The following is a 15,178-nucleotide window of genomic DNA, read 5'->3' as shown; positions in this document are numbered from 1 at the left end:
AAGGAGGTAACTGATGTTGATGGAAGCGTGGGACCAGTGCTGCAGATTTTTCCAAATCTCCCTTTAAGGAACCTCACGCAAGATTTCACTCCCTCCTTACACAAAGGCAACTTATTAACAGAAATTGACTGTGAACCCTCTTCCTGCAGATGCTGTCGGAGAGGATGGGGTGACATCCCATCGCAAACGGAAGCTCTGGAGGCTGAGTGGGCCCCAGGTTCAGGGGTCTTGGTCCCGTTTCCTTCTACGGTCTGGAGTTTGAGATGCAGGGCAATGATAACCGGCCAGAGGAGGACTCACTGCAGGCAAGGACTCACTGCAGGCAGCCGTCACCTTCATTCTGCCAGTCGCTGGGCAGATGGTTTCGCTGCTAGAAAGACCACAGACATGGAAAAGTTACTATCACCGAAGGATGCAGAGACATGGCAGACACCAAATCCATTTTCCCTTCAGCCGCTTGACAAAGTCTTTTCCTTCTTTGTTCGAGGTGTATGATGTCTCCAGACTCTGCTACCAGAAATCAGAGCAGATCTTTACCAGTTTGGAAAACGGCTAGACCTGTCTCAAAATTTAAAAAAGGTCTGGGGACATGGCTCAGGGGTGGAGTAGTTGCCTAACATCTGCAGGGATCAGTTCAATTTCCGATACACCTGGGGGGGGAGGTACAGATCGCAATCCTTTTTTTTTTCTTCTCAAACCTTTTACATCCTTCCTCTCCTCCAAAAAAAAAAAAAAAAAAAAAAAAAAACCAAAAAAAACAAAAAACAAAAAAAACAAAAAACAAAAACAAAAACTGCTGCACTGCTTTTAGGGAGTCGACCTTGCGTGGTAAGGTTGTCCTCAGCATCAGTCTCTGGAGCTCTCTACTTGCCCTTCCCATTTTCTCCAGGTCCTGAGTCCAGCACGTGCCCTGCGCCCATTTTAAGGACGGGTCTGCAAAACTCACATTGGTCTGTGTCACCCTTCCCAGGGCGCGCCAAACCAAAGAGTGACTCTGCAGAGGTGGAATTTGGGGCGTCTGAAGCGTGCGGTGGCGGAGCCGGGTCCCCTGGAGGACGGTCTCACCAGCAGGTGGCGCGCTAGCCGCAAGCCCGGCGCCGTTCCTGCGCCGAAACTTGAACAAGACGTTAGTGCGGGTGTTGGAGACGAGCGGTTCCCGGACCGGAGCTGTTGGCTCCCGCGGGAAAGTGGCAAGAGAAGGGAGCTGACCCCGCGGCTGGAGTGGCTCTGCGATCTGGACATCGTGAGCTTCCATCGGAAAGGCTTCGCGAGTGGGTGAGTACTGGGCAGCGCTCGGGAAGCGGATTCCCGTGCTTGTGAGGCATTGTCCCTGGTTTGCATCGCCTGGCATCTTGGCTCTCTCCGAGACCGACGTTTCCGGATGGAGGTCGCGGGAACAGAAGGAGGGTCCGCACGAAAGCCCGGGGAAGCCGCGGCGCGCTGGAACCGCGCTGGAACCCGCGCTCACCGAGGGGACCTGCGCGCGTCCCCGCCGCCAGGTGGCGCTGCGCGGCTCGCTCCCGGCCGCCCGCCAGTCACGACGGGTTCCCGCCGCCGCGGCGGTCGCTCTAGCCCGGTGGGCGCTGCTCTGTGGTTCCGGGCGGAAGTGAGGCGCAGAGCGGAACGGCCTCTGGTGACATTTTCTTGGGGCGGCGCGGACGACTGAAGGGAAACGGTGTTGGAGGCTGCGGAGGCGGCGAGCTTTCTCCACTCTGCCCCTCCGCCGGGGCTCCGGCCGCGCTCCTCGGCTCGCTGCTGGGAGTTGTCGGAGGAGAAAGGGGGCGGCGGGGCCCGCCGCGGCCCGAGTCTGCGGCCCGTCGGCGCCGCCCGGGGTGGGCGCGTGCCCCGTCGGGGCGCGCGGGGCCGGCTAGGAGGCACGGACGGCGGGGCGCAGGTGAGGCACGGAGGGGCGCGGGGGGGAGAGCGGCCTCGGCTGCCGGGGCGAGCCGCGGGGGCCCGGGGCTGCGTTCCAGGGAGGCGGACGGGGAGCGGGGCCCGGGCTGGGGGCTCTGCGGCGCCCGAGCGTGGGGTGACGACGAGCGGAGGCGCGGCCCGGACCCCTGGCTCGCCCGCCCGCCCGCCGCGGGTGACCCTCGCGTCCTCTACCCGCCGAAGTGCCCTCCCCCGGCCGCTGGCACCGAGGGGGGAACCGCAGCCCCCCAGGCCGCAGAGTTGTGTCGGAGCAACTTTCCCGAGCCCGGCCCGTGGGAGCCGCTGAGGCGGCTGCTCCGTCAGCTCGGGGCGCCGGAGGCTGCCGGGGGGGACACACCTGCCCGAGCCGCGGAGAGCCCCCTCCGGTGGTGGCCTGGGAGGAGCGAGAAAGGGCTTCCCTGGCTTGGTACCGGCCTCTTCGCCGCGTCCGCCACTGCCGGTCCACAGATACCCAGAATCAGTGTGCCGGGTCCGACCCTGACCTGCGAGTTTGTCAACTTTAGTTAAAGGCCAGCGCAGATGTGATCTGACGACCCCCGCGTTAAGGACTCCTGCCTCTCCCGATTTCCCAGAGTAGTTCCCTCCCCAGTATAATGCCTCACCGTATATCTTAAAGCGCTTATTTTTATAATGTATTGTTTTTTTTTTTATGGAGCAATTCCCCCCCCCCGTCAGATTGGTATGCCATTCATTCTCACCTTTAAATTACCCCGTCTTTATCACAAAATAGAGGCTCAGCGGTTGAAGGATAGAACCCGTGCAGCCCTTCCAGATCTTTCACCGCTTGGGCAGTTTGTGCTTGCAGTTCTGCATTTGCGCTTTTGTGTCTGAATCTTTGCATCCATTTGGGTGGAAGCCCCACTGATGATGCCTTGTAAAGGTTGGGTCACTTCATTATTAATGCATCTGACCGTTTGCTTAGGTTATTACTGTATAGTATCGTTAGGCATATGCTAACAGTTTGAATCACTCTCTTTCTCCTCTTGGGATATTTTAAGGATGGAGGCTACTAACTTTGTAATGTAGTTTTGCTGATTCTGGCAATTTGGATTTCTCCAGTAATCAGAGCATTGCCTTTTGGTTTAACTAGCAGTTTAGACCTACAGTTGATATGTGTCTTCTGTTATCTTGAAGAATTATAGCAGTAATCTTTTTTTTTTCTTTTTTGGAGGACCATATTTATATGCTAATACAATGTTAAGTAGAGTGCATTGTGCATCGTTGATTTTCTATAAATATGTAATTACTTAATTAAATTTGAATTTAGGAAGCCAAGATGAACTTGACTCCAGTGACCTACATACTACTTTAAAAAGAATTTTACTGAAATTTTAATTCATTTCTATTACATGAGGAAGAAAAATATTTTTAACTTATAAATTGACTTTCTTTAGAGTGTTTCTTAGTAACACTGTTTTGTTTTTATTTGTTTTGGTTTTGGTTTTTCAAGACAGGGTTTCTCTTTGTAGCTCTGGCTGTCCAGAAACTAGCTTTGTAGACCAGGTTAACTCTGAACTTCTGAGTTCTGTCTGCTTCTGTCTTCCAAGTTTTTGGATCAAAGGAATGTGCCACCATGACTGGCTGTGCAATGTAGTACTAAAATGGCAAACTACACTCTGTCGTCCCCGTCCCCCCCCCCCCATACATGGAGATTGTGTGTGTTCGTGACAGGATCTTGTGTAGCCCAGACTGGTTTTTGACTCCTGATTCTCCTGCTTCCTCCTTCCAAATGCTAGGATTGCAAGGGTTTGCCACCATGCCCTGCTTCATGTTAACATAGGTGTAAACATCAAAATAAATGTATGAAATCTGAAAGACAAGGAGAAACGACAAGACAGCTTTAACTAGAGGACCAAGTAAATCAGATTTTTGTTGTTGAAGGCAGTCTCACCTTGTAGCTCACGCCAGTCTCAGTCCTCGTGCCTCAGCCTCCTGAGTGCTCAGATTTCTTTTTAATTTGAGTTACATTTTTATGCTTGAGTGCATGCATTGTTTTATTAAATGGAGGTCAGAGGAGTTTGTGGGAGTTGGTTCTTTACTTCTGTCATGTGGGTCCCTAGGATTGGTAGCAAGTCAGATTGCTTACTGGGACGCCCCCTCAACTTTGTGGAAAGTGGATTGGATTTTTGGAATAAGAAACTTGTCCATCATTAGCTTCATATTAAGTTCACAGTGCATTTTTATAGGAGTAATTCAATTTGTTTAATATTTTTTTTGGTGTGTATGTGTCAGGGAGGGACAGGGTCCAGGCTGGCCATGAATTTGTGGCAGGCCTTCTGCCTCTGCCTCTGGAGTGCTGGGGTTGCAAGCTTGTGCCATGCTTTACTCCTGGCATTGTTTACACCACGTGCATTCATATGAGACTAACGGCCGTAATACTGTTTGTTTTATGTGACTTAATTCAAGCCCTACATAGTGGAGATAAGTTTAACTGTCAGATATAATGCAATTCTGCTGGAGCTCTGTGTTCAGTGTATGGCCTTTAAAGATTTTGCTGACACTGATTCTTCAGAATTTCCTTATATTCATATTTCAGGTATTGATACTTTGAATCTCTTTACTGAGCCAGATGTGATGGCCTACACATGTAATACAAACTGAGGCAAGTAGATTGCTTTGAGTTCAAGACCAACATGGGAGACATAGTGAGATTTAGGACTGCCTAGGTTATAGTGTGGGACTAAACTTCAAAAATAAATAAATCTGTTTACTACATAACTAATCATTTCTGTGAGTGGGTAGTTACTTATTATTCAAGACGTTGTTCTGCTGGGATCCCCAATCTTACAGTTTTGCTCCAACATGTGCGTGAATAGACAGGGTGGATGGACAGTTTGAGTGTCTTCCTCCCTTTTTAAAGCTTGGATATAGTAGCAACCCTATCCTTAATTTGATAACTTTAATAGTAATTATCTTAGACTTTCATTTTCCTGCATGTAACTAGGCTTATGCTTGAAACTCTGCAAAAGGCTAAAAATATATTGTTAATGTAGTATATTTTATTTTTCGTTTTTTAATTTTGTGTTTTCAAGACAAGGTTTCTTTATATAGCTGTGGCTGGTCTGGAACTCACTATGTAGACACCAGGCTGGCTTCTAGTTCATAGAAATCTACTTGCCTGTACCTACCAACAACACCCAAGTGATTTTAATAGATTAAGAAAGATTTGGGGCCCAAATTTTTCTTTGTTAACTATAATTATGTAGGCTTAATAACATGAATAAAATGGTGATATCTAGAAGAGATATGGGGAAAGAAGACAAAATATTCATATGGGACGTCAGTGTGTGTGTGTGTATGTGTGTGTGTGTGTGTGTGTGTGTGTGTGTGTGTGTGTGTGTATCAGAGTCTACTGTGTAGCCTTGGCTGTTCTGTAACTCACAGAGATTCCACCTGTTCTACCTCACCAGTGCTGGGATTAAAGGTATACACCACCACACCTTAGCCTGCCTTATGTGACACCTCTTTCTTCTTAGCCCTAAGCTATTGATTGCTAATGCTTGTCAGCAGTTCCAATAGAGCCATGATGGAGCATGCCCAAAAAACTTCAGCTTTTGTACCTAAGGTTTGAGATGAGTTTCCAGACAAGTACTTCCTGAAAGGGACCAGCCAAAGTGAAGTCATGATTATCAAACTCAGAGTTGATCAGGGTGGCAGAGCCTTAAGCTCTCAGAGGGGTGGCTGTGTAGATAGAGATAGGGCCAAGCTGCGAAGATTTCTTAGTTTGCTAATGGGTTGTGAAGTTTCTTTTAGGATGGCTTCTCCTGCCTCAGTTGGAATGAAAACTCAAAGACAGAGTCTTCTAGCCCAGGCTGGCCTGGAATTTGTGATCCCTTACTTAGTGTTCATTGTGTGGGGATTACATCTATACACCCGGTGAGGTGGGAATTCTTTGATTTATTTACTTTTCCTTTCCATTAATTTGTGTGTGCCATGGTGCACATCTGGAGAGCAGGGACAACCATGTTGGTTGGTTCCAGGGATGAAATTCTTCAGGTTTGGTACCAAGTTCCTTTACCCACTGAGCCATCTTACTAGCCTAGGGAGTCTTTGGTTTTGTTTATTTTCAATTTTTCTCCCAGTGCTGGGGATTGAACCCAGGGTATTGTGTATGCTAGCAGAGCATTCTATCATTGAGCTCTCACAGTCCTGCTCTTACTTAATTTGCTTTGATCCTTGATCATCAGGCTAAAGAAAGTTGATAGATTTTCTTTTTAATTTAAAAACATTTTTAGCCATTTACTGTGTGTGTGTGTGTGTGTGTGTGTCTGTGTGTGTATGTCTGTGTGTCTGTGTCTGCCTGTCTGTGTGTGTCTGTGTTTGTCTGTGTGTGTATCTGTCTGATTAGTGTGGAGGTAAGAGGACACCTTATAAGAATTCATTCTCTCCTGCCATGTGGGTTCCTGGGTCGTACTCAGGTTGTCAGGTTTGGTTGCTGTATAAGTCTCTGTTCTATTGCTGTGAAGAGACGTCATCATGAAGGTGATTTATAGAAGAAAGCAGCATTTAGTTGGAGACTTGCCTACAGTTTCAGAGGGTGAATCCACAGTCATCATGGTGGGGAGCATGGTGGAAGACAGGCAGGCAGGCTCTGGAGCAGTGGCTAAGAGCTCATATCCTGACTCACAAGCAAGGGCAGAGAGGGGCGTGGGGGAGACTGAGACTGGGCCTGGCCTGGCCTTTCGAAACCTCAAAGCCCACTCCCAGTGACACACCTCCTCCAACAAGGCCACATCTCCTAATCCTTCCCCAGACAATTCCACCAACTAGGTAGGTACCAAGCTTTCAGATATATGAGCCTCTGGGGTTGTTCTCATTCAAACTACCACAGTAGCAAAGTGCCTCTACTGAGCCGACTCACTGGCTCTGGTAATTATTTTCTTTAGTTGCTTTGAATTTGACCATTGTCATGAAACTTTATGAAAAATTTTGTTAGTTTTTGCCTTTCAAATATACCTGCTTTCTTTATTCTTTCAGAACTCTCATTATTGAACTTAAGGGAAAGAAGCAGTGCTTCTTGTGTGGGCAGCATCTCTCAGAAGAGTGGGATTGATGTTCAGTCGGTTTTCACACTCAAGCCTACAGGGCCTTGTCGTAAAAGGAAGGGGTAGGGCAAGCTAAGAAAGTATCTTCTTTTCAGTGTTCCTGCGCTACTAGGAGCGGAAACATGAGAAACATATCTATCTATGTGTCTGTCTGTCTATATCTATATATATTTATACACACACACACACACACACACACACACACACGGATACATATGTACACACATATATATATACATACTTATCAAAAAGTAGTGATAGCAGCTGGCAGTTCCTAATATGATTTAAATTAAAATATTTTAGCCTATATGACGGATTTGGTCAGTTGCTCTATTTGGGAATTTCTGGATTTGACTTGGTTCTTGTAAATTTAACCCTGTTCTTTTTCATATCTTTACTTAAAATAAGGAATTTGTCTTTACTCAGCCAATAGGTTGAATAGATGTTGTAAATTCATAAAGTATGAACTTGGCTTTATTTACACATTTACCTGAAAATGTTTTCATAGTTAGATGAAGACTAATAAACGTAAGTCTTATCAGCAAATCCTACTTGGTGTGAATGTGGGTAAATTTTACAAAGTGGTTAAATTAAAACCTCCTTTACTGAGTGCTAAAGTGCAGGTGGGGATGGGCACGTAGATAAAAGAAATAGTTTCTAGCTAAGGAAATGGTTCTAGTGAGCCAGATGATTCCTAAGTCTCCTTCCTGCCTTAGAATGTGAGAGGAAGTATGCTATAAGGGGAAGTACTCACAGCAGTTGTAGGCTGAAGCTGATCTTTTCCTTTGTAAGCCAGTTTTCATTAAGGTGTTTGGAAAGCAGCGTTTTTTCTTAAATAGCTCTCTAAGCTTAAAAAAAGTGGACACCTTAAAAAAATTGTTTTTTAAATGTACTGCCAGTTTCTTTGCAAAATGTGTTTTCCTTCACCTGAGTTCAGGTCTGTGTATTAATAAATTAGTTTGGGTGGTTGTTCAAAGAGCATCATATTAACATTTTTGGAGTAGCTATATTCATTTTGGGTGAGGGGTTCAAGACAGGGTTTCTCTGTGTAACAGCCCTGGATGTCCTGGAACTCACTTTGTAGACCAGGCTAACCCCAAACTCACAGAGATCCACTTGCCTCTGCCTCCTGAGTGCTGGGATTAAAGGTGTGTGCCACCACGCCTGGCTCTTATATTTAAAACTTTAAAAATGATTTTATTCTTACTATTTTTGTTTATGTGTGTGTGTGTTTATTGTGCTGCCAGTTTGTGTTTGCTCAAAGAGGACCAGAAGAGGGTGTTGGATCTCTTGGAGCTGGATTAGAGGCAGTTGTAAACTGCCTTTAGTGGGTGCTGGGGTCTAAACTTAGGTCCTCTGGAAGAGTGGGAAGCACTCTTAACCACTGAGACATTTTCCCAAGCCCTAGAACAGCAATCCCCTCTTCCTCCCTTCCCTTCTCCTCCCCTCCCTTTCCTTCCTCTCCCTTTCCCTCCTGTCTCTTTCTCTCTTCTTTTCTCTTCCCCCTCTTCCCCCCTTTCTTTTTAGTGCTTCCAATTTTTATTTATGAATGTTCGGTTGGTATAAATCTCTTGAAAATCAAATATCATGGTATGTCTTTGCATTTTTTCTTTTATTAAATTTATTGTTCTTTGGTTTTCTGACACCTATTTTCTCAGATTTTATCTTCCTTAGAGTAGCTGTTTCCTTATTTATTTATTTTTATTTTATGTGCATTGATGTTTTGCCTGCATGTATGTCTATGTGCGGCTGTCAGATTTTGGAGTTACAGACAGATGTGAGCTGCCATGTGAGTGCTGGGAATTGAACCTGAGTCTTCTGGAAGAGCAGTCAGCACTTTTAACTGCTGAGCCATCTCTCCAGCCCCCTAGAGCAGCTATTTCTAAAAATGTGTTTAAACTAGAATTGTGTTTAGCTAGTCTAGAAATTAAGTTTTTATATGTATGGATGACATTAGAGAACTAAGATGACTGACATAAGAATTTTTTGTAAATGGAGTTGTCAGATTTTTATAAATAACTTTTTATGATGTTTAGAGTCAGTATTTTGTTAGCTGCCTTATGATTAGAGAAAGGTATTGGGGATAGGGAAGTTGCGTGTGGAGTATAAAACTCTAGGAGAACAAGGTTGTTTTCCTTTCTGTGTTAAGAACAAAACCCTCATCCAGTTGATTGTAAACAGTGTCTTTCCTGTCTGCCTTAGTTTTATCCTAGCATAAAGCATATTCTTTTGCCAAGTATTGTGGTACACACCTGTAATCCCATTACTTGGAAAGTAGAAGATTGAGAGTTCAAGGTCATCCTCAGCAGCTAGGTAAGTTTGAGCTGGCTTGGTTTATGAGACCCTGCTCCCCTTAACACAACAAAAGAGGGGCTGTAAGGTGCCTCAGCAGATTGAGGCCCCAGTCATGAAACCTGACTGTCTGAGTCTAATGGGGGGACTCACATGGTGGAAGGAGAGAAGGGACTTCTGCAGGTTGAATTCTGACTGCATATGGGCATATGGATACCCACACAGACACAAAATAAGGTGAAAACTATTTATGGAGAAAGGCTGGTTTTGTGTTATGGATCTCACTTTGTACCCCAAGCTGGCCTTGAACTTGAGGCAGTCTTTCTGCCTCAGCCTCCTGGATCTGGTATTACTGGAATACTAGAATGAATCACCATGCCCATTTGATAAAAAGGTTAAAAAAATTGTATTGAATTTTTTGTGTGTGTGATGTCTAACATAGCTCACTCAGGATGAGCTCAAACTAACTACATAGCTGAAGCTAGTCTTGAATTATGATCTTCTAGCCTCTGTAGCTAGAGTTTTTCTCTGGGTCCTGCCAAGCCCCGGCAGTCCCATAGCCCACTTATAAAATAAACATACAGATGCTTATATTATTAAACTGCTCGGCCATTAGCTCAGGCCTACCATTGTCTAGCTCTTACTCTTATACTCAGCCCATTTCTGTTAATCTATATGTCACCACGTGTTCCGTGGCTTTACCTGCTGCCTTCACATGATGTTCCCTGGACAGCAGGCCGGCGTCTCCTCCTCTCTGCCTTCCTGTTCTCTCAATTTTCCTCTCTGCTAGTCCCGCCTATACTTCCTGCCTGGCTACTGGCCAGTCAGTGTTTTATTTATCGATCAGTCATTCACAACAAGCCTCTGCTCCCAAGTGCTGTGATTTGTAGGCCTGCACTACTACTCCTGGGTAAGAGGCATACTCTTCTTTTTATTTTTTCTGAGGCATGGTCTCACTATGTAGCTTTTGCTGACTTGGAACTTGCTTTGCATCCTTCCTAGTGCTAAAAGGTATCTGCCATCATGCCTTTATTTTTTTACTTTTTAAAAATGTATGTGTGTATGAATGTAAAATATGCATGTACGTTACATTACATTACATTACATTACATTACATTACATTACAGCTAGCTGCCTGAGGTCAGAAGAGGTTGTTGGGTGCCCTGGAACTTGAGTTGGAGGTCATTGTGAGCTTCCTGATATGGATGCTGGGAACTGAACTCTGCAAGAGCCTTTTAACACTGTGCCATCTCTCCAGCATCTAGAAGCATATTCTTAAACCAACATTTAATCATCAAGTGTTGTTTGTTTTTCTCTGCTGCAATCCACAGAACAACTTGGTATGAGCCTGAGATAGATTTTTTTGGCAGCATTTTTTCATTTTTCTTAGGGACCTGAGGTCCCAGCATATGTGGTTATTTGGTGATCTATCTTTTTGAATGATCTTCTAGAAAATGGTAAGAGCAAAAATCTTGGAGAAATTTAAAACTTGTAATTTAAATTATTCTTGATTTACAATAATGGTGCTTTAGAATGGGTGCTTTAGGATTTCTCTCATTAGCTGCAGGGCTTTTTGCAATTGGTAACTTCATTGGCCTCTTACCTGATGCTGGTTTATTCACAGTTCTGGTGTAGGGCCATGTACATGCTAGAAGTGGTAGTATCTGTAGTATGAAGTGATCTGAGTGGCTATTATCACTCTTGGCCTATTTATAGGGCTTGTATCAGTGGAGAAAAGGTTGGCTGGCAGACATGTAAAGTTGCCTTCATGGTTGCAGTCTGGCAGTTTATATTTCCGTGCTTGTTAGTCCAGATCCAGGATGTTTCTGATAACTCTATTCAGCTTTATTAATTTTAGTTTTCTTTTTATGTGCTTTAACCATTTGACACTCATTTCCCAGTCAACTTCACCCTTAAGGAAAGACAAACCAAAAAACTGTTAATTACAATGAAGGATAATAAGTTTAATATTGCCTAGCATCATGTGGGAGCATTCAGGGTTCTTCATTATTTCATAAATGTGGTATTATAGTTATTTAGATCAAGACCCAAATGTAGTCGTTTAGTTTTAGTAATCTCTAGCTCCTCTCTTTTTCTTTACACATCATTTATGAAGAAACTGAAAATTTCCCATAGTCTGAGTTTGTTAGTTCCTGTAGTGGTGGTGAGCATGTTCTTCTGGCCTGTGTTTGCTAATTGTTTGGAGAGTTGATCTGGTTCAGTTTCTGTGATGTATAGTCTTTCTTTGTCAGTTTTTCTTTTTTCTTGGTCGGCAAGGCGACTTTATAGTTAATGTTGAGTACTTGCCTTGGGAGGCACATATTTTATTTTGTGATGTTAGCTGCTATTGATGGTCATTGTCCAATTCCATTAATGAATTTCTTCTGTTTCATCATTTCCAGCTGGGAGTCAGTCAGTCTGTCTGTCTGTCTGTCTCTCTCTCTGTTTTGTTTGTAGTCTCTTTAATTTCTTCCTTCTGAGAGTTGGGGAAGGATGAATTGCTGTGGAGAAAAGAGCTCATTGTAATATCCTGTAGGTGTTTTTATTTCATTTCTAATCTTTGGTTCCTGCACAGTTCACATTATCTATGCTACAGATTCTCAGTGGAAAAACTAACCTAAAATCCTTACAAATAATTGAAAGTTGTTGGAAAACAAAATTGTTGAGGTATTGGTACTTAAGAGTACTGTTACTGGGCTTGGTGGCATATGCCTGTATTCTAGCACTTGGAAAGTGTAAGCAGAAAGATCAAGAGTTCAAGGCTAACCTGGGCTACATGAAACCCTGTCTTTAAAAAAAAAAGTATTCTTTGAAGCAATGTATTTGTTGTGGCCATAGTCTGAGAAATTAGATTACTCAGGTGTTAATTTTCTTAGATGATGGCTAGTATTACAATTCTCTACTTAGTGCAGTTTCATAACTGCATAGCATACTATAGATGAAATTCTAAACTGTCTTAGTAAATAAGAAATGCAGAGCCAAATACAGAGTTAAAGCCTAAGAGATTAGAGCACTAGTTACCTTTAGCTTACCAGTCACTGCCGTCTCTTCCCCTGAGAAAGAGACCTTCTCTTGTGTGACCTGTCTTTTTATTGCCTTTCTGTTCTACCTTCTCATTGGCTCTAAACCCAACCACATGATTTCCTTGTCGCTGCCTGTCTATACAGACCTCCAGGTCTCTATGGTTTGTACTGGGATTAAAGGCTTGGGTCACCACTTGGCTGTGTCCTTGACTACGCAGAGACTCCACCTGCCATGTGATTGGATTAAGGGCTGGACTTCTGCTAAATGGCTTGCTTTTAGCTCTGATCCTCAGGCAACTTTATTTATTAACATACAAATAAAATCACATTTCAGCACAAATAAAATATCGCCATAGCATACTTTGTGTGTGTGTGTGTGTGTGTGTGTGTGTGTGTGTGTGTGTGTGTGTGTGTGGTGGGTGTTGGAGATTGAACCTAGGATTTTGTGCATGCTGGGTAAATAAATACTCTGCTTACTGAGCTACATTTCTAGGCCTTGTTACTTATTTTATTTTGTGTGTATGAGTGTTTAGCTATGTGTGTGGGTGGAGGTCAGAAGAGGGTGTGGAATATCCTGGAACTGGAGGTATGGGTTGTGAGCCACCACTTCGGTCTTGGGAGCAGAATCTGGGTCCTCTGCAAGAGCAGCAAGTACAGTTAACCTCTGAGCCATCTCTTGAGCCTTAGGCCTTGTTTTTTTAAAGACATGCTTTCTGAAGTTCAGGCTGTCCTTGAACTCAAAGCCTCCTGCCTCTGCCTCCTGTGTGTTAGAATTACAGGTATGCCTTGGCCTGTTTACAGTGCTGCAACGAGACCCAGCTTGTCTAACTATGTGCAAAATGACACATTTTCATTTTTTTCTAGTGTTAGGGATGGAACCCAGGACCTTGTTTATCCTCGGCAAACATTCTCTTCATCACTGATTGCATAACTAGCCTATGAAATACACGAAATCTTTTTATGACAGTTAGTTGCCCAGACCAGCAGGGAGTAGATGGCACAGGATTGTTTGAAAGCCTTGTTGCATTCTTGTTGCATCTTTATGTGTTACAACTTGTCTTTTGGCTTCCAGTCTTCATATATCTTGTTCCCTGTTTCTTGTGATAAAAAGACTAAGTAAGCAGAGCCAGTAGTAAAGACCAGCCTGGTCTACATATCAAATTTCAGGGTTACATAGTGAAGCCTTGTCTAAAAAAAATCAACAAAACTCCCAAACTTGAATCTCAAGACATCTTTACTTGTACTCCCCCACCATAACTTGATATGTAGACCAGGATGGACTTGGGTCACTAAGATTCAATGTCCTCTGCCTCCCAGTGCTGGGATTAAAAGCATGGACCACCACACCAGGTCAACATTTTTAATTGTACATTTTAAGTATAGAAATAGCTCAGACAAAGGGACCACAGAAATATAATCTTAAATACCCATGACTTTTTCCTCTTCTTTTTTTGAGGCAGGTCTCTCTACAGAGCCCTGGCTGTCCTGAACTCATCATGTAGACCAGGTAGGTCTTGAACTCACAGATCTGCCTGCCTCTGCCTCCTAAGTGCTGGGATTAAAGGTGTACACAACCATGCCTGGCCACAACTTGTTCTTAAGGATCTTTCTTTTTCTTTTTTTCTTCTTTTTGGCTCTTGTTTCCAACTATTAGAGAAGTGTGTGTAGAAGAGAGAGGACAACTTGTAGGATCAGTTCTTTTTCTGCACCAGGTGGGCCCAGGAGATGACCAGACTTCGATTGCCAAGCTGGTGACAGGCGCCCCTACCTGCTGAGCCATCCTGCCAGCCCAAGGTTGGTTGGGTTGTTTGTTTTTATTTTTACACCATTTCTTCAGTATAGTATTAAAGTATGCAAGGGATTATTTTTCCCCAATCAGTTAAGACAATGGTGGTTTTATGTTTTTAAGGAAAAGTTGTCAAATAAATAGTATTTACATTCATAAAGTAGCATAGTATTTGCTTATAATAATAGTTTGTATTAATTGAGCCATAGGTCTAGACAAGGGTATTACATATTGTTTGCATATCCTATAGCTGCTGTTTTGAAAAAGTAATTCATTTCTAAAGACTTGTGTTGTTCTATTAATAACACATTTATAGGTAAAGTCAGTGCTCAGAGGAAATGAGCCAAAATGTTAAGATTCTATTTCAATACTTTTAAAAGGTATTTTTAGAATATATTTTTATTTATGTGTGTGCGTGTTTGCCTGCTTGTCTGTATGCACTGTGTATCTGAGAGAGAGAGAGAGAGAGAGAGAGAGAGAGAGAGAGAGAGAGAGTGTGTGTGTGTGTGTGTGTGTGTGTGTGTGTAGGTGTGTAGGGGCTTTCAAGGCCAGGAGAGGGCATGGGAACCCCTAGAACTGGAGTTACAGGTGGTCAGGAGCTGCTTGGTGTAGGTGCCTGGGACTGAGCCCAGGTTCTCTGCAAGAGCAGCAAGTACTCTTAACCCACTGAGTTCCCTCTCTATCCCCATCAGTAATTTTGTGTGTGTTGAGACAAGCTCTTCTGTAGCCCAGACTGGCCTTAAGCTCCTAATCTTTCTGCCTCTTACAGCATGTACCACCATACCAAGTTTCTTGGTGATAGAACCCATGACACCAAGCATATTAGGCAAGCACTCTCTCTCTACCAGCTGAGCCCTATCCCCAGTTCTTGCCTCAGCTTCTTGAACATGCCCTACCATGATTCTCAGCTACACTTGTTTCCCATTTGTTTTAAATATTAAGAGTGTGAATGAGAGGAGTCATTTAGTGCATTTAATAAAAGCCTTTTACTATGGTCTTAATTTTTGTCTTCCCCAAATTTGTATGTTGAGGTCTTAACTTCCAATATTGGCATTAGAAAGGTGAGACCTCTGGGAGGTGATTAGGTCAAGAGAGATCTG

At 43.9% G+C, this 15,178-nt stretch overlaps 1 protein-coding gene across 4 annotated transcripts in view; it reads left to right on the top strand.

Annotated features, from left to right (window-relative positions):
* The first annotated feature begins 1,193 nt into the window (after window positions 1–1,193).
* Window positions 1,194–15,178, top strand: part of C19H18orf25 (chromosome 19 C18orf25 homolog) — an 82,892-nt gene continuing 68,907 nt past the window's right edge. For 2 of the 4 annotated variants that reach the window (XM_028871979.2, XM_028871976.2), the window contains exon 1: window positions 1,656–1,894. The gene's annotated coding sequence lies outside the window, so the exon portion shown is untranslated. Of the gene's footprint in view, window positions 1,276–1,655; window positions 1,895–13,822; window positions 14,087–15,178 lie in introns of those variants that run through there. The other 2 variants (XM_028871977.2, XM_028871978.2) reach the window with 2 other exon arrangements.

The sequence above is a fragment of the Peromyscus leucopus genome, chromosome 19, assembly GCF_004664715.2.
Source record: "Peromyscus leucopus breed LL Stock chromosome 19, UCI_PerLeu_2.1, whole genome shotgun sequence".
Lineage (NCBI taxonomy): Eukaryota > Metazoa > Chordata > Mammalia > Rodentia > Cricetidae > Peromyscus > Peromyscus leucopus.
This window is presented reverse-complemented; position numbering and strand designations above follow the sequence as displayed.